The 19,619-nt window shown below is 39.1% G+C and overlaps 1 protein-coding gene across 1 annotated transcript in view; it reads right to left on the bottom strand.

Moving 5' to 3' along the window:
• The window catches only part of LOC139463809 (oxysterol-binding protein-related protein 6-like), a 93,412-nt gene that overhangs the window by 31,380 nt on the left and 42,413 nt on the right, over positions 1-19,619 (bottom strand). The window lies entirely within an intron of this gene.

A 19,619-nucleotide genomic window follows, 5' to 3' on the forward strand; every position in this document is an offset into this window, starting at 1 on the left:
TTTAAAAAATTATCAGAATATGTCGCCATGTGCCAGTTAAGGCTGTCTCATCAACCTTGCAGTTTAACCTTTATCTTTAAGAACACTCAAACTGGAATTCAACCTTATTATAAAAACACTGTCCAATCTTATGGTTTACTTTCATTAACCTCGGGATGGCAGATTTTGCAAATCAATATAAGCTTCTTTCCAAAATTTACAAAAAGTGGCCGACAGCTGAAACTGAGGACCTCCTACCAAAACAAAAAGACTTGATCCTTTAAATCTGGTCAGTTTTAAAGTCCATCTTATAACCTTTCAATTCAATTATTTTTTAAATGCCACACACTAACACAGCTGTATTCTAGCTGTGTGTCCAGTTGATGTAAAATCTGGTCAACAAAACCACACTTCATACAAATTCATTTATTTATTTCATTTGTTGCAGCACACAGCAATATTCTAGATATATGACATCATATATATGTCATACAGACCCTGAAACAAATATATCCAATACAGCCCATGCAAGTCTATAATGTTTGGCAAGTCTACATTACTGCAGTATCAGGAAAGTGAAGAAAGTCTCTGGGCTCCTTTTCATAATATCTTATAACTATAATTTGACAACTGTCTCTTTCAGGAAAATATGTTCATTTCAGAGACTGGCGGTTAGCTGAGACACAGCCTGGGAATACTTGAGTAGGTTTAGACAATTGATATTATGAGCAACGATCCATGCCATCGGCTTCAATGACACTAAATCAACAAGACCTCAAGCCTGACCACTCGATCCCTTCAGTCAACTCTTATACATGTTATAACCAGCAAAGATTGCTGGGGACTATTCTAATCCAGAAGCCCCAAGGGGCTTTTTGATAAGCGCTTCCACATAGAAACAATCTTTAGATTATCATCAAGGCTTGCAAGATTGCTGGACAATGAAATTACCAAAATGCCAGCCTTTTCAGTAATTACAAATTACAGCCCAGCTCACAATCACATCACATCCATATGAGCTGAAAATCGTCTTTTGAAGACCTAAGAACATTTGATTAGCAAATGATCACATTTTTCATCATCTTTCACTTTGAAAAGTATCTTTGAAGTAACTTTTGAATACTTACAAAAAATAGAAGAGATGATATAATATCAGTGTAGGTTTTTAGACCCATCCTTGACACAATGTGTTTATGACCTGAATATTTTTCTTAACCTAATTCTCAAGATCTCCTGGACCATGGTTAAGAGTGGGTGGGTGGGTTCGTGGGTGAGCGAGTGAGTGAGTGAGTGAGTGAGTGAGTGAGTGAGTGAGTGAGTGAGTGAGTGAATGAATGAATGAGTGAATGAGTCTCTACTCCGCAATCAGCAATATTCAAGAAGTATCATGACAGGTGACATTTCGGTGTGATGCGTGAATGCTTTCACCACAAGGCCAACCCAGCGCGACGGAATGTGAGAGTGAACTTGGCAGTTAGTGAGTGAGTGAGTGAGCGAACTAGCTTATCTCACCTCTTATAACCAGTAAAGGTTGTTGAGAACCAATTCAAAGCAGGAATCCCCAAGGGAAGCATTTATTCAAAGCAGGTATTTATTCAAGGATTTATGGTAGTTAATATCAGAATATGATTTGAATTCATACATAAACAGATGTCAAAGTCAAGGTGTGGTGAAATTGGTTTAATGTAGCATTTAAGGTAATTTTACTATTGAAGCCTGGCTGCATGTACAAGTCCAGACGCATGCTATCCCACTGAGATACAAAGCCACTGTTTGATATGGATACCCCACTCAGACACAGTGTACGGACTCCGAGCCAACCAGTCCTTGTTTTAGCCCCATTATGCTGAACACCATCTTGTAAGTCTTTTGATTCAACGCGACCAGGCATCGTCCCTACCTCTCTCCAGGCAGACACTCCATCTGATAGACCCCAGAGGTGGTCCAAAAGTCAAGGTTGCAATCAAAGAATACAGGACATCAAATTAAAGGCATTATTAAGTTTGTTCTGCATTTTTCAAATTCATATTTCAACTGAAAAGACATGAAAGCCAACGTTGAGGTTTGATCTGTTTACAAAGATTATCTTCAAAGAACCCAAACATTGTTCTTGCAACTCTTTCTACTTCCTTTAATGGAGCCGGTCCTTTGTTCTTAACACACACACACACACACACACACACACACACACACAATGCAGGGCCATGTGAATGGTCACAAATTACCTGATAACAAACAAGAAAATATTTTTATTCCGACATGAAACATTACAAAACAGGTATTTTTAGTTCGGTCAGTGGTTATTATTTGATAATAACCAACTTTAGTTGTATGACTGTGTTTTTAATGGAAAATAATTGTGAAAAACCGAGTACCAAAATGATGGTTGACGGACTGTAGGTCAATGGATGACACCCGACTGTAGGTCCTTCATCACTTGGGGCTGACAAGCATGATGGTCAAAATCCATAACAGTCTCTGATGCTTGTTCAGTGTGTCGTGCAGGGTTGCCGTTTACAAATATCAAAGTTAGCTTATGAAGTCCATATCTAAATCAATGGCCGTGATATCTTGCTTATTTCTGTTAGCCCTAGCCATGGAATGCTTGAATGTGTAAAGTTATGGGTAGCCCAAGCAAGAGAATGTTTTAACGTTTACAGATACGGGTATCCATAGCAACAGAATGCATTAATTTTTATAGATTTGAATAGCCCTAGCAACAGAACTCTCTAGTGTTTACAGCTATGGGTAAGCCCAGCAACAGAACGCTCAAGTCTTTACAGCTATGGGTAGACATAGCAACAGAATATTCTATCTAGTATTTACAGTTATGGGTATCCGTGGCAACAGAATGAATGAATGTATACAAATATAAGTAGCCCAACCAACAGAATGCTATATTTATACAACAATGTGTATCCAAAGCAATAAAATGCTCTAATATGTACAGCTACGGATATCCCTAGCAACAGATATATATAAAACTAGTACAATACAGAAATACAATCCCCATACCCACACTGGACCATGAAAAGCAGTCACAGGAAGGATATACATGCAATCCTTGCATAAGACTTACAACGTCAGCCATCTGTCAGTGGCTGTCATGCTACATATAAATTGTACAAGTAACACACGCAGTCATTACTGAAGTTCTAGAAACCTATGAGCAGTACACAAGAGAACACTAATTATCATTTGCCCGTGAAGAGATCACCCATGTAATAAACATACAACTGCATTACACATTGTGTAATACCAAAGCGAGTGTTAATGTACTGCGGGAACAACTTTCACGAACAAATATTAAAAACTCAACATCCTGGGGCTTATTCGACGAGATTGCGTAGAAAGATGATAGATCACTGAAAGAAGCTTATGGACACTCGATGACCCCAGCAACCCTGTTGCTAGGCTGACGTCACATGGCATTGTTTAGCCAGTGGATCTTTCAACAAAACTTCACAAATTACGTCATAGGGTATTGTGATTGTAACCTTTGTGGTGCTGGACCCTGTTCCAGAAGGCGATCGTAGCACCGGGACACTTGTACGTCTTGGTATATGGGATTTATTGATAACCTTAGCGCTGCAATAACTTTCTGGAAAGGAGCCCTGAATTCTTACAGTGGACCGTTGCATGGTTTAAAATTAATACATGTCAACTTTTGACGTGTTTGAACTCAATTGTTAAACTCAATTGGATTATGCTGTGGATCACGTAGATGTCTGCCTATATTTACACACAACATTGAAGTTCTAAAAATAGTTTTAAACGGCAAGTGATAAATAAAGTATTAAACGAGCTCACATATAAAACCAATCTCTCTTACAGACCACAGAATCTGAGACCATATACTCTGCCAGAACACATAACTAATAAAACAAACAAGCCCAATCCATTCTCTGGTCCCTTTCTCAGGTCTAGCAGCCCCTGCCCATCCCCTTTTCAGACCCTTCCTCAGAAGTTGAGCTAATTAAACAGAGAGTTCCTTTATAGAATCAACTCACTTAACCTTATGCATAACCTTATTTCAGGGACTACCACATTCTTGACTTGAAATGGTAAAGTCATACAGAGTTACATCTCTTTTCTTAGGAGTCCACATGTGATGCTCAAAACATGTCTGCCTTTAAATTTCATCAGGAATAAAACTCAAAATCAATGGTATGTCACCACTGACTGATTGTCTAATGTGCTGGAGGACACACAGACGTATCACTGCTTGGTCGACTAGAAAGATGTAGAACTAGAAAGATGTGGAACACATTCACTTGAGTGGGGAACAGATGAAGGGAATTATTGATGCCCTAATCCGCTGGAATCTCATTGATTCTTGGACAACAAATGAGAAACGTCATGCAACAAGCACTACAGCACAGTGGTTGCACCAGTCTTGGTGGGTCAACGTTTGAGTGTTTCTTGTTGAAGATTTCTTTTTTGTTAAATGCCTACTCAGCAACATTCCAGCTATGTGACAGTATGTAAATGATCAAATCTGGACCAGACAATCCTGTGATTGATACCATGAGCATCGATCCAAGCCGTGGGGTACGACCTGTGAGGTTCATATAACGTACACGTGTGTGAAAGATGCAGTACATACTCCCTAAAGTTCTTCTGCTCATCACCATAGCAACTGATACAAACATATTTCAACGAAACAAATCTTCAAATGAGTGAAAGGATTTTCAGCATAACTTGACAGTATTCTTTAGGTGTCTGAATACGGAATACCCTTCCCGCATGGTCATCCGCTTCTCTCTGTTAAACACTAATACGTACATACACCCGAAACACAAGTGCCGAAACGTGTGGTGTCACCCTGGGCAAGTGACTTAGTTCAAATGTGCTTCTGTTAACCCAGCATACCTGATATGTGAGGTGGATGTAAAAACCTTCTAGCACCCGTAGGCAGATTGAGTTGTTTACTCCTCAAGGAGTTGAGAATGATAACAGGAATGCAAAAATCCAATGAGCAGAGGCTAGTACCTGGATACCTGCGCTATAAAAATGTATAATATAGTAATATTATTTTTAAAATTACAAACGGAATGTAAGCAAAATGAGAACTTCTTCTTCAATTCATTGTTAATTCAAGAATGGGCTGATGCTCTAAAAAACTAGCCATTTCCTTGAAATGATCACAGTGACCCAGTGATATTCAGAAACACCATTACCTTATCCTATATCAATGGATGTCTTTACCATATACTGCACAAGAAATATATGTTCAGATTTCAAGCTCAAATATTAAACAAATTCTGTTTCCAGATGCCAATTGGGAGTCAAAATGTACAAACATGGATTAACTATAGGTAAATTACTGCTAGTTCAGTCTGAAGTTCTTGAAAGTGTGGTCCTGGCAATGTAAGATGTGGCACTGTGGTAGATAGGATAATTAAATTATATTCCTTAAAAGAACTCAGAATGGTGGTGGTGCAAATGGTTTAACAGGTATAGCTCCTTTAACCGTGCTCAGAACACCAATATCTGGAGTCCGTCAGAAAGCTCTTGAAAGTGTGGTTCCGGCAGTTTATGACATGTTGTTGTTAGCTATAAGTAAGATCACAATTCTCATCGGCCAAAATACTTTTCAAGATTGCATTTTGGGACCAGATTTTACTAAATATATTTAAAATAATAATAACCCTAAGCGTAGCACTTTGGTGCCGCTGATCACTATTGCCAGTTAATTTTTTTCACATGGAACAATTTGACCGTCAAGACTCCAACACACATGATTACGTTTGTTTGTTTGTTTGTTGTTTAATGCCACACTCAGCAATATTCCAGCTGTATGACGACGGTCTGTAAATAATCGAGGCTGGACCAGACAATCCAGTGATTGACAGCAGGGGCATCGATCCACGCATTTGGGATCGATGACATTTATCAACCAAGTCAGCGAGCCTGACCACCCGGTCCTGTTAGTCGCCTTTTACGACAAGCATAGTCGTCTTTTACGGCAAGTATGGGTTACTGATGACCTATTCTACCCTGGATCTTCACAGGTCTCACATGATTACAAGAACTACATGTTGTCATAGAATCATCAAACTACAACAAATATGACTTTTAACGAGTCAAAGTATGGCATTTATGATATATGTATCCATTCTCTGTCAACTAAAGTTTGTTTCAAGGCATCAATATTCGTAATCTGAGTGTGGTTGCTGTTAACAACGGTGAGTTGTGCGATCTTCCAATCGCTTAACACACAATGTCACCGAAATTAATCAAAACAATTAATAATATAATAAGATTAATTAAATAATTTTCAATCATAAGTCCAGATATACAAAGAACACTTTTTATAGCCAGACTGTGTAATTACATGATTAATTTGCGTACTTCAGTATGGATTTGTTGACATGATATTCCCGGTGTTATGTGCTCATGGTAATGTCTTTGTGTTGGGGAAAAAATACTTCAAAACTCATTATAGCGTGTATAATGCGCACCCCCTTCTACACAGCTGTGTTTTATTTTAATCAAAGTGTGCACTATACTCAATAAAATTACGGTATCGACCAAGTCAGTGAGCCTCACCAATCGATCCACAATAATTCATTTCAGGAGACATGACAGGAAATATATGTACTGTGCAATGAGTGAGTGAGTGAGTGAGTGAGTGAGTGAGTGAGTGAGTGAGTGAGTGAGTTTTTGCACCATGGTTAGCATTATTCCAGCTATATCACAGCGCTATCAACAGACATTTGCTTCACACATTTTACCCATGTGGAGAATCGAACCTGGGGCTTTGGCATGATGAGTTAACACTTTAACCACTGGGCTACCCAGCCGACCCTGTAAACTAATGAAATGGTGTGGTGTCCTGTATAATAGGATTGATAAGTACTTTAATTACTGGACTATTATGTTTCTTGTAAAGAATTTGTACAGTGAATATTATTGTACGTCCCTTTGGACACTGTATGTTTTTTTCTCTGCATTCATACTGTACATTTTGCCTACCGGGCACACATTCCTACTTTTTGTAAAACCCTGTTTATGTGTACTAGGGTTCGGACGAGTCCAAAATTACTACCCGGTTACCCACCCCTCTATTACCCGACCCTACCCGAGTACCCACTGTAGGTCTCAGGAGATGTCTCAAAATGTCTGATTAGCAACATTTTTAGAATAGCCCTGGCAAAACGTATTTAGATACATGAATTAAACAATCTGGTCATTCATAGACTGAAATTGAATTAAGATATATCTTTATTCAACCATATAAAAAATCAGAAGGAATGGGTGCATAGTCAGAAAGAAATGGGAACATTAGTGACTTTGGTGTAACCATAGAGTTCTAGATAGTTTTTTTCATTAATCAATATATCACGTGACTAACCACAGGTCCGGGCAGTCCTGTGGATACCTGGGTCCTACTCAGTACCCACCGGGTACCTGAGTTACCCATCCCAGCCCTAATATGTACTTACAAAAAGTAAGTTTGCCATCAAGAAGACTCATTTCTACTTTTTGTAAAACCCTGTTTATATGTACCCAGAGAAAGTAAGTTTGCCATCAAGAGGACCATTCGTTTAGTTTAGCTGTTACAATTTGAAAGTTTGCCTCTTTGCTTTTCATTGAGATTGAGTATATCCTGTTCTACTTCTGAATCCCTGGTATATATTTTATGAATCATACATTGCATTCATGTGTCCATATGGTCACTTCTTTCCCTGTTTTGTCCAGCATAGTTTCAAAGGTGCTTTTATCACAGGGTCAGTACAATGTTTGTTTGTTTGTTTGTTTGTTGTTTAACGCCGCACTCAGCAATGTTCCAGCTATATGACGGCGGTCTGTAAAATAATCGAGTCTGGACCAGACAATCCAGTGACTGACATCATCAGCATCAATCCACGCAATTGGGATCGATGACATGCATCAACCAAGTCAGCGAGCCTGACAACCCGATCCTGTTAGTTACCTTTTACGACAAGCATAGTCGGTCAGTACAATGAACAATGTCACAAGTTAAATTTATTTACAAATATGTTTTCCAATTGTGCCCTTAAAGCACTAGGAAGTATTCTAACTGTGTCATAATGTGCATTGTAATAAAAGGAATTTTGAACCCTGTCTCATATATATATATAGCTTTTACATGTTCTGACATCTTAGCAAACGTTGACTTTAGACATGCTAGTATCAAATCTGTTATGACCAAACATATAAATATCTTACCAGCTCTACATAGAATAACATCCTGTTCCTGAAGTCTGAGACAAATTGTGGGAAACTATTTGACAATCACTTGTACTGTTGGGATCATAGGAAAAGCCATATATATATTGTCCTGGTAATGACCTTAGCAATAATCAGTCAGTGATTATAGAACTGATACATCTCCTGGACGATGCGGCCTCCACATCAGCTGCTGACATGCACGGAGGAGTCACGTTTTGGTCCTTGTCAATCATAGCTCAGTATTATGAAAGAGATCTATCAAGTTGGTTGGTTGGTTTGTTGCTTAACGCAATACTCGGCAATATTCCAGCTATATGACGGCGGTCTGTAAATAATCGAGTCTGGACCAGACAATCCAGTGATTAATATCATGAGCATCAATCCACGCAATTGGGATCGATGACATGCATCAACCAAGTCAGCGAGCTTGACCACCCGATCCCGTTAGTCGCCTTTTACGACAAGCACAGTCGCCTTTTATGGCAAGCATGGGTTGCTGAAGACCTATTCTACCCCGGAATCTTCACGGATCCTGTGAGTTAAGCCTGGGACGGGTAACTTGGGTACCCAGGTCAGGTGGGTCCTGAGTAGGACCCGGGTACCCACAGTATTACCCGGACCCGTGGTTAGTCACGTGATATATTGTTTAATGACAAAAATTATCTAAAACTCTACGGTTACACAACAAGTCACTAATGTTCCCATTTCTTTCTGACTATGCACCTTCCTTCTGACTTTTATATGTTTGAATAAAGATAAAACTTTATACAGTAAACTTCAGCATATGCATGACCAGATAGTTTTACACGTGTATCTAAATACATTTTGCAAGGGCTTAGATCAAACTTTTCCAAATCGGACAGATTAAACCTATCTCAAAATATCTACAGCGGGTACCCGGGTAGGGTTGGGTAATAGGGTGATTGGTACCCAGGTAGTAAATTTGGATTCGTCCCAGCTCTACTGTGAGTGTATGTATGCAGTAACAAGCATTTACTCCAAGCCAAGCCAACTCCAAAGCACCAGGTGCTTTCTAAAAAGCAATTTAAACTGTGAGACTATCGGGACTGAGCTTATTAAGCCTCAAAATGTAAGTCTTTAAAAACAAGCCACCTGATTATTTTCCAACTCTCTGTTCCACATGGTGATCATATAAGTGCGAAGACAGAGCTACAGATAAGCTGCGTATTTGCGTAAAATACCTCCCAAAACTATTCAAAACCAAATTACTTTCAATTAACTTGCATACAGAAACGCATGCATTAAATGAAAAACTCAATTGTTTGAAAACAGTACCCAATGAAGCTTTTTCCGAAAGACAATTACGAGCTAATTTACTTTCCGAGTCAAGCCTATATTCAGAACATCTAAAACATTATTTCATTTTTTTTCAAAAGTCAAAATGCTTACTCATTTTGGGAAAAAACCCAACAGAGTGATGAACAGAGGAGTGAATTTTTTTTGGTGATTTCAGTGAAAAATGAAATAATCCAATTAAAATAGAAACCTTCGAGTAAAAATTCAATTGCTCAAAAAGTTATCTGGAGTTCTGCTGAGATGATCACAGCTCACACACACTGACCTAGAACAGTCAAAGCGGTAAGATAGCTTCGGTCTGGAGACCAAAACTATATTTTAGGAGCCAACATAATCTCAGGAGCTATATAAAAATGAAATATCAATCGTGCAAATCAGGCTACAGGGTAATGCTTTACTCATTGGTCTTGAAAGCTCATCTGATAATGTTTTATATGACAACACGGAAATTTACTGAAATAGAAGATGAAATTTGGATCGTAGACTCAAGTAGTGAAAAAATGTCTTTGGAACTTTTCTGAAGCACTCTCAAAATGTGAATGCACACAGTTGCGAGACATGATGCCATTCTGGAGGATTATGACGTCATGCTGGAATGTGATGATGTCATGATACAATGGATGACATCATATCCATGTGTAATAGTGAGTGAGTGTTGTTTTACGCCGCTTTTAGCAATATTCCAGCAATATCACGACAGGAGACACCAGAAATGGGCTTCACACATTGTACCCAAGTGGGAACTCAAACCCAGGTATTTGACATGACGAGCAAACGCATTAACCACTAGGATATCCCTGACCGCTCCTCAAGGTGTAATAAGTGAACTGACCTGGTTAGAAGTAGGTGGAAATGAACTTAATCGATATTGATCCATATCAATTTGTAATGTCGTATCCATTTCAGCTTGCAGGATGGCACCCTTTTTTAAATTCGAGAATGAGCAACATAAAGATGCTTTACAAGAAAAAAATCACACATCGTGAAAAAGAATTCTGGCATCCAATCCCATTCAACATTTTTGAACCTATCAAATTGCAGCTCTCTTTCCCAATTATTTTACAATACAATATACAATACCAATATCAAATGTCTACATGAAGACCTCCCTAGGCGCGACCTCTTCAAGAAAAATCATAAAAATAATACACATATCGTGTAGACATAAATGGCAATTCAAACAGACATCCAAATAAAGCAACTGTCTGCATGTCTTTTTCACAGAACTGACATATTTACTATGTACATTTCAATACACTGGCGCCAGTGCTCAATAATAATTACTACGATCACAGACTATAGCTCATATTCACAATCCTATTACAATTGATTGACATAAACCGCTCGTATATCACAGATGTGCTATACATAGACCTGCACTGACAGTTCGAGACCGTTGTCTGAGAATGCCTATTTGTTAATGATTATCTGATTATCCATATTTTTCATAAATCAATATGAGTCTTCATATTTAGTAGGGCTGAGTACTGGCCCAAAAATTGTATTGCACTATATTGAGATACACGTATGTATTGTGATACATATTGCAATATAATGGGAGCTGAAATGTTTGATCTTTTTACATACTAAAGTAAGCATTTTACAGCATGGCCAGTCGTCGCCATTTTGTAGTCATACCTAAAGGGAGATAACAATGTGGAAGAAAAATCAATTCTGTGTTTCTGTAATTACCCCGGTATGTCAAATCAATTTCGAGAGGAAAAAAATAATTTCTGAACAAATTTGTGTCCGGATTTTAAGTTAAATGATAAACATAAGAGCAAAACTTGTTCTATTTTTTTAACCCAATAAACAGGAACCTAGAAACACTATTGCATTATGTATTGTTTGAAATGCATATTTCAGATTACTGGTATACTGTTGCAGTTCTAATATTAAGACACTATTATGCATAATATTTAATTGTCATACATTTTGGATTTATAAATGTGAATTTTAATTCATCCTGAACAAGAAGATCCACAAGGCTCTGAAGCTCACCTATAAAGAAATAATGGCAGGCATGTTAAAATTCAGAGTTTCAGAGGCGTTGTAGTTTCAAGAAGATATTGGAATGTTATAACACTAGAAAAACAGGGTACTCAAAAGTCAAAGATCATAGCTTTTTAATAAAAAAGCAACATAAGCCTCAAAATGTTATCTGTTTTTGTGCATACTTGCTACATATCAAATTTCATAAAAATCTACGCAGCAATGGCTGAGTACTGGGTAGACTAACATCTAGTCTCTGAAATGAGTGAGTGAATTGGGTTTAACGCCAGTTATATTGCAGCATGACAGTTTAATGTGGGAGGAAAGCTCGAAGTGATGCAGGTCTCAGATGTTTACCACTTCAGTTAAACTCACAAGCACGGGTATGGTGCTGACAAACCTAGAAACATAATAGTAGCGTACCAGGATTTGAACCCACAATCATAGGTTTTTGGCCTGCCCAAGGGATGCAACTCGGCACAGCAAATCGCGGTACCGTAGATGAATGGGCCACCCGTGCCCCTCTTAGAAAAGAAGGGAAATCCAAACTTCCACATCATTGAGCCACATCAAATCTGATAACTGAATATATATCCTGATATGACTTAATTGAAAAGTATAATTTCGGCCACAAATTTGGGCATGGACAAAAGGCAGAATTTGTCGGCATACTGCAGTTGTTTGTTTTGTTTGATCTTACTGTTTGTTTGTTGTTAAACAGCAGACTCAACAATGAAATCCAGCTATATGATGGTGGTCTGTATTAAAAGTTGAGACAATCCAGTGATTAACACCAAGAGCATCAATCTCTGCATTTGGGATACGATGACATGCATCAACCAAGTCAGCAAATCTGACCACCCAATCCTGTTAGTTGCCTCTAACGACAAGCAAAGTCACCTTTTATGACAAGCATGAGTTGGTGAAGACGAATTCTAACCCAGGTCTTTACAAGGGTCACGTGTTCACAATCTTGACAAGTACTGGTCACCTGTCAGTAGTGGTTGCTCTACTCTGGTCATCCAAACAATCCCTGCCACCAAGCTGAGACACTATCAGCCAGGCCACACATGGATACCATCGTCCTCTCCAGTCCACTCTCAGGAACAGCAAGATGGACAGAGGAGCCCACATGAAGCCACACATTGTATTGAAGCTGACACAGCATATAGCCAGCATTTCTAAACAAGCATGACATTCTAGACACGCATGGGTTCTTGGGTTCTGGATTCTAATCCGGAGTCCTTACTGGTTGGTGCTTGAGAGAGTAGTATTGTATTATATGGAAGCTGACAGCATATAGCCAACATTTCTAAACAAGCATGACATTCGAGACACGCATGGGTTCTTGGGTTCTGGATTCTAATCCGGAGTCCCCACTGGTTGGTGCTTGAGAGAATAGTATGTTTTTTTACTTTGGTCCAAAACACAACTGAGTAGATCAAAACTCATGAAGTCAAACAATCAATTGTCTGATCCAGCTGTCTTATAGCTGGAATATTGCCGAATGTAACGTTAAACAAACAAACAAACAAACAAACTATCATTGCACCAGAAGTCTGCTATTTATGGATTAAAAGAACAAATGCAGCAAAGAGGGTTTGGGTGATCCTGGCACAGTCAGGCTGGTTAGGTTATATTAATGTTAATAGTGTCGTGTCATCGTCATTGTTGTTAATTTACAAAGGTGATAGATGCACATTGATAGAGATCCCTCTCACTAAAAAACACACTAACTGCCATTTCCTGTCTACAGAAAGTGGGTCTGATGATGATGACCTTCACCTTCTAAACACCATTAAAAGAAAAACAAAACTCGAAGGTTAATTGAGAGTGAAAAGAGAATGAAATTTCCAATGGAGCAAACTATCATTATAAAGATGCTAATGGTAAGTGACATTGAAGTTCACTTTAAATTCACACTTTCAAACTTGGCTGTCGGTTGTAATTACAAATATCTTCTTTCTGTTAACAGAAGGATGAAAATGTTAAATAATTCTTTGCAGAAAAAACAAGCAAGGTCGTCAGGCAGTCTGAAACTAGAGGTGAGGAAGAGAAATTGACAATTGTCTGTTGAAATCCACAAGATCAGGGAGACATGTAACATAAAGTTTGCTGTCTTTGAACATAGAGGAAATTATTTCAAAACAGTCTTAATGAAATCAAAATAGATCTGTTTTTGTGATTCAAAGTTCCTAACAGAATATCATTACATCACGGAAATCAACACGTTTAGACTATGGATTTTAGGACAGACACTGTGAAAACTGACATTGCCCTAAGAACTGATGTAACATATAGCTCACCTGACACTGTGAAGAACACGACCTATCCCTCCAAGAACTGATGTAACATATAGCTCACCTGACACTGTGAAGAACACGACCTATCACTCCAAGAACTGATGTAACATATAGCTCACCTGACACTGTGAAGAACACGACCTATCCCTCCAAGAACTGAAGTAACATAGCTAACCTGACACTGTGATGAACACGACCTATCACTCCAAGAACTGATGTAACATAGCTAACCTGACACTGTGAAGAACACAACCTATCCCTCCAAGAACTGATGTAACATAGCTAACCTGACACTGTGATGAACACGACCTATCCCTCCAAGAACTGATGTAACATAGCTCACCTGACACTGTGAAGAACACGACCTATCCCTCCAAGAACTGATGTAACATATAGCTCACCTGACACTGTGAAGAACACGACCTATCCCTCCAAGAACTGATGTAACATATAGCTCACCTGACACTGTGAAGAACACGACCTATCCCTCCAAGAACTGATGTAACATAGCTAACCTGACACTGTGATGAACACGACCTATCCCTCCAAGAACTGATGTAACATAGCTAACCTGACACTGTGAAGAACACGACCTATCCCTCCAAGAACTGATGTAACATAGCTCACCTGACACTGTGATGAACACGACCTATCCCTTCAAGAACTGATGTAACATAGCTCACCTGACACTGTGAAGAACACGACCTATCCCTCCAAGAACTGATGTAACATATAGCTCACCTGACACTGTGAAGAACACGACCTATCCCTCCAAGAACTGATGTAACATATAGCTCACCTGACACTGTGAAGAACACGACCTATCCCTCCAAGAACTGATGTAACATAGCTAACCTGACACTGTGATGAACACGACCTATCCCTCCAAGAACTGATGTAACATAGCTAACCTGACACTGTGAAGAACACGACCTATCCCTCCAAGAACTGATGTAACATAGCTCACCTGACACTGTGATGAACACGACCTATCCCTTCAAGAACTGATGTAACATAGCTCACCTGACACTGTGAAGAACACGACCTATCCCTCCAAGAACTGATGTAACATATAGCTCACCTGACACTGTGAAGAACACGACCTATCCCTCCAAGAACTGATGTAACATAGCTAACCTGACACTGTGATGAACACGACCTAGCTATCCCTCCAAGAACTGATGTAACATAGCTAACCTGACACTGTGAAGAACACGACCTATCCCTCCAAGAACTGATGTAACATAGCTCACCTGACACTGTGAAGAACACGACCTATCCCTCCAAGAACTGATGTAACATAGCTAACCTGACACTGTGAAGAACACGACCTATCCCTTCAAGAACTGATGTAACATAGCTCACCTGACACTGTGAAGAACACGACCTATCCCTCCAAGAACTGATGTAACATAGCTAACCTGACACTGTGAAGAACACGACCTATCCCTCCAAGAACTGATGTAACATAGCTAACCTGACACTGTGAAGAACACGACCTATCCCTCCAAGAACTGATGTAACATAGCTAACCTGACACTGTGAATCAGTGTGCATCTGGGATTCCAACCCATGAAAAATGATCAGGGTACAGTTTGGTGAATTGCATTACCTAGACCGCTTGGCCACCTCAAACATCCTGAAATCCTGACCATTTCATACAATGCATGTGTTTTCACAGGAGTGAAAGGGACATCTAAACAAGACCTGACAATTCTCCTGCTCCAAACAGAATTATCTATAACATGATGCTGTGAACTCAGAACCTGTTTCCACCTGTGACAATAGAAACTAACCATCCACATAGCAGAGTCATCTCACAGCTCCCTCAACCATCACCCCTCCCACACACACAGCTAAAACAATGATTATCCAGGTCCAAGGGGGATAACTCTATGATCCAATTATTTGATTAAGCTTCTGTTAATGTTATATCCCGACATTAATGTTCCCTCTGATAGGATAATGTGATTTTCAACACGTCTAGTGGTTCAATCACTATCAATGGCAGGACATTATTCTGTTTAGGGGTTCTTAGCTGTTATTTTCCACGACAACAAAGCATATCATTTTTCTATCTGAACACACTAGTGTATCTCAACCAGATTAATACACTCACAGGGGAACAGGAACCCCACAGCCATGTATTCTTTTTGATCATAAATCCATACACGACTTCCAGCAGCCATTAGCTTCAAGACGGAGGAATCTCGTAAATAGAAATGGAAATATATTGATAACTCATCCCATCAGTCTGGAAAAATACCAAATAAACAATTTGATATTTTTCTGTATTAAAGAGAGAGAAAGCTACTTGACGGCCTTGTCAGTAATCAACATGTACGCCTAACAGCAGTTTCTGATTTATCACGGAGAATCAAGTAAGCAAGATAACATGGGCTGTGATAAACACCATCCGATGTGAAGTCGCAAATAGCTTTCTGATTCTAACTTCCGTTTGGTCTTACAAGGAACTGTGGACAACCTGCCCTGGACTCCCCATAGGATGAAATACTGAATTTAGACTGATCTAAACATGAAGCACAGACATACAGATGGTGCAAAATAGGTTTATTCAATTTCTCAATTCAAAGTATAAATTATGTCCTAAGTAATAAAGTCAGTGAGTGAGTGAGTTGGGTTTAACGCCGCTTTTAACAGTATTCCAGTTATATCACGGCGTGTCAGCTTAATGTGGGAGGAAAGCCCAAAGTGATGCAGGTCTCAGACCTTTACCACTACGGTGAAACCCACGAGCACGGGTATGGTGCTGACAAACCTAAACCTAAACATAATCGGGGCGAACCGGGATTCGAACCCACAATCATAGGTTTCTGGCGTGCCCCTGGGTCGCAACTCTGCACAGCGAATCGCGGCGCCTTAGACAACTGGGCCACCTGTGCCCCCTAATAAAGTCAGATTTCATAAATATTCTCGAAATTAGAGCGGGTAGGTTTTAACACCTACATTGTTGACAGCCCACTAAACAGAGACAATAGTAATATCTCCACTAAAGGCAGAACTCCAAAACTTAATCACCAAATGTCTAAAATCATGAAAAGATAATTCATGTAAGGAATAATTTTCAATTTTACAATGATCTTAACGTCGGTTTAAAAATTTCTTCTGAGGTGCTGACAACAGTTTGACAACTAGCACTCTTACACAGTAGTTATCCAGGACAGCCTCAAAAACATAGCCATGAAGAAAGACTGGGGTGATACTGGTTGAAATACCTCTGTCATGTGTTACCAATATTTGTCCTATTTTGAGACCATCACCCAACCTGAGATCTACGACCAAACTCCATGGCAGTTCAGTACACTAATTGTCCCTTGTAACCATTCTAGTCAACAACAGGAATCAATAACGATCAAGACAGGCACCGAACCACTTACCGATTCCATGTCTGGGACAGGCTGTCAGGAATCCAGCCCTCAGACAGGTATTTTGGTTCGCGTATTGCACCCCACCCCCTCCAAGCTGCTGGAGCTAATATTAGCCCCCTCTCGTAGATTTCCCTTCCTGAGTGGCATCATCTACATTTCACAGTATGAGTGGCATTTCCAGGTGTGGATTGCAGGTGAAGGTGACTATCAAGTCTCCTTGGACTCATTTCAAAGTGTGATTCAATAGACAAAGTTCAAACAATGAATGAAAATACATACTCCTGTTTCATGTATTGTTTATGGTGATTGACGTTCCGATTGTCGCAGAAATGTGTGTCACTAGATGACATTGATTGATTGATACACATTGTTTGTGGTGTACTTAAGTGCTTTAAGTCTTATTTGGTTTGTATTTCATGATCAATTGCATATAATCCTGTCATATGTTTGGTCATTTCAAAATGTTTAATAAATGCAGCTCAACATTATGTAGAAGAAAAGACTTTATGCAAATAACTTATCAAAGCAGATCTTTGTTTTTTATATGCCGTCCACAAGAGCAGGTTTTGCCAGCATGTTGTGATAGGTTGTCTTTAGTGCATTGACATATACTGGTACATAAAAACAGCAACAACCCTTCCTATATTAACTTGTCTTATTCAAGGGTCACTTTTCACAAACACACACACCTGACAGTGTTACAACCGTTGAATCAAAGTGTAAATGTCCAAACATCTGAGTAACACAGAACTGACTTCAATATATTTTGCATTTATGGAGGTATAGCACAACACAATAAATGCAAATACATATTAAAGTTAATTCTTATAAATAAATATGTCAACAATAATAACTTCAGACTTCTTATTTAATCAGTAACAGACATAAACGTGTGGATAACACTACAAAATCAGTGATATCGTTCAGTGCAATAATATAACACAAGCCCCCCCAGTGTGTGCGTGCGTGCGTGCGTGCGTGCGTGCGTGTGTTATGTAAACATGAACATAAAAAAAATAGAATTTGTTTTTACTCATGAAAACAGATGTCTCTCCCTCCTAAAATTTGATACATTAGTTCCAGTTGTCACTGTGTTTGCAAATCCGAGAAAAACATAACAGCAAAAAAATACCAGTACAGATTCTGATTTTTGCATCATTGAGGCTGCATCACAGTTGATGCTATGTTGACTATTCATGGCAGGCTGTTGAACTTGCAACAACAGTTTGGATGACAGATTGTATAGAGCACGTAGATGTACCCATAATGAACAAGAACTAGTGTTATGCTGAGTAAAGGCTCCTAAGAATTTATGTTGAAAAAGAAATTTAAAAAAATTATAATTATAAAATAATGAAAAGCACTAGTTGAGAATGTGGTCATTGCACATGTATAGCTTCATGCAAAAATATTAATTAGTTTGAGAGTTATTGCTCGGAAACAAATTCTACCCTCGTTTGAGACTAAGTTGAAAGTGTTTCCATGGAAAAGTAACAAAATAAAACTGAGAAAAATTTCAAAATAGCAAACAGCACCTGTTTAAGTGATGAAAACTGTTGAAAGGTTTTCAATTTATGGTCCGGAAACAATTTTTAGATTCGATGTGTACAATGGTGTTTCTAGTCTTCAAACAAACCCTGAAACCAAAATATCCTGAACTCATCCACAATTGTTTGGCAACTCCAATTTCTTCAGTTCCAGGAATAAACATATTCTCTTGGCGCCTTTCCATTATACAACACAACTGAGAAAATAAATACTTAAAATACTTTAATTTCGGATACTAAGTGTTAGTCAATGGTGTTAATGACTTTGTTTACAGAATTGTACCACTTAAATGACACCAAAAACATCTCCTTGTAGTTACTACAGTCAAGGGGAGACCACTCCTGCCTCAACATGTCTGTATATATATATATTTACATATCAAAGTACAAGGGGTCAAGTGGCAGTCTTCAAAGCCCCCGGGAGATACTGCTTGAATTAAGTTAACAACACTTTCCACACTTTCCTAATAGCTTCTGCAAACGCATTACAAAGCCAAAAGATCTAGCTTCAGGAGAAGTTTATACAAAATAGCCTCCTTGATGTGAGAGTGCTGACACACTCCCATTATTCGACTGCTTTACTAACCTGGATGCTTTGCTTATGGGTTAGCCCAGATCCTGTAAGTCAGTTAGTCAGGACCCTGTTAAGCAGAATTCTGTTAGTCCAGATCCTGTTAGTCTGGCGTTAAACCCAACTCACTCACTCACTGTTTGTAAGGACCATGTCAGTCTATACCCTGTTAGTCTGGACCTTGTCAGTCTGGACCCTGTTACTCTGGACCCTGTTACTCTGGACCCTGTCAGTCTGGACCCTGTTACTCTGGACCCTGTCAGTCTGGACCCTGTTACTCTGGACCCTGTCAGTCTGGACCCTGTTACTCTGGACCCTGTCA

The sequence above is a fragment of the Haliotis cracherodii genome, unplaced genomic scaffold, assembly GCF_022045235.1.
Source record: "Haliotis cracherodii isolate W230 unplaced genomic scaffold, xgHalCrac1.p SCAF_16, whole genome shotgun sequence".
Lineage (NCBI taxonomy): Eukaryota > Metazoa > Mollusca > Gastropoda > Lepetellida > Haliotidae > Haliotis > Haliotis cracherodii.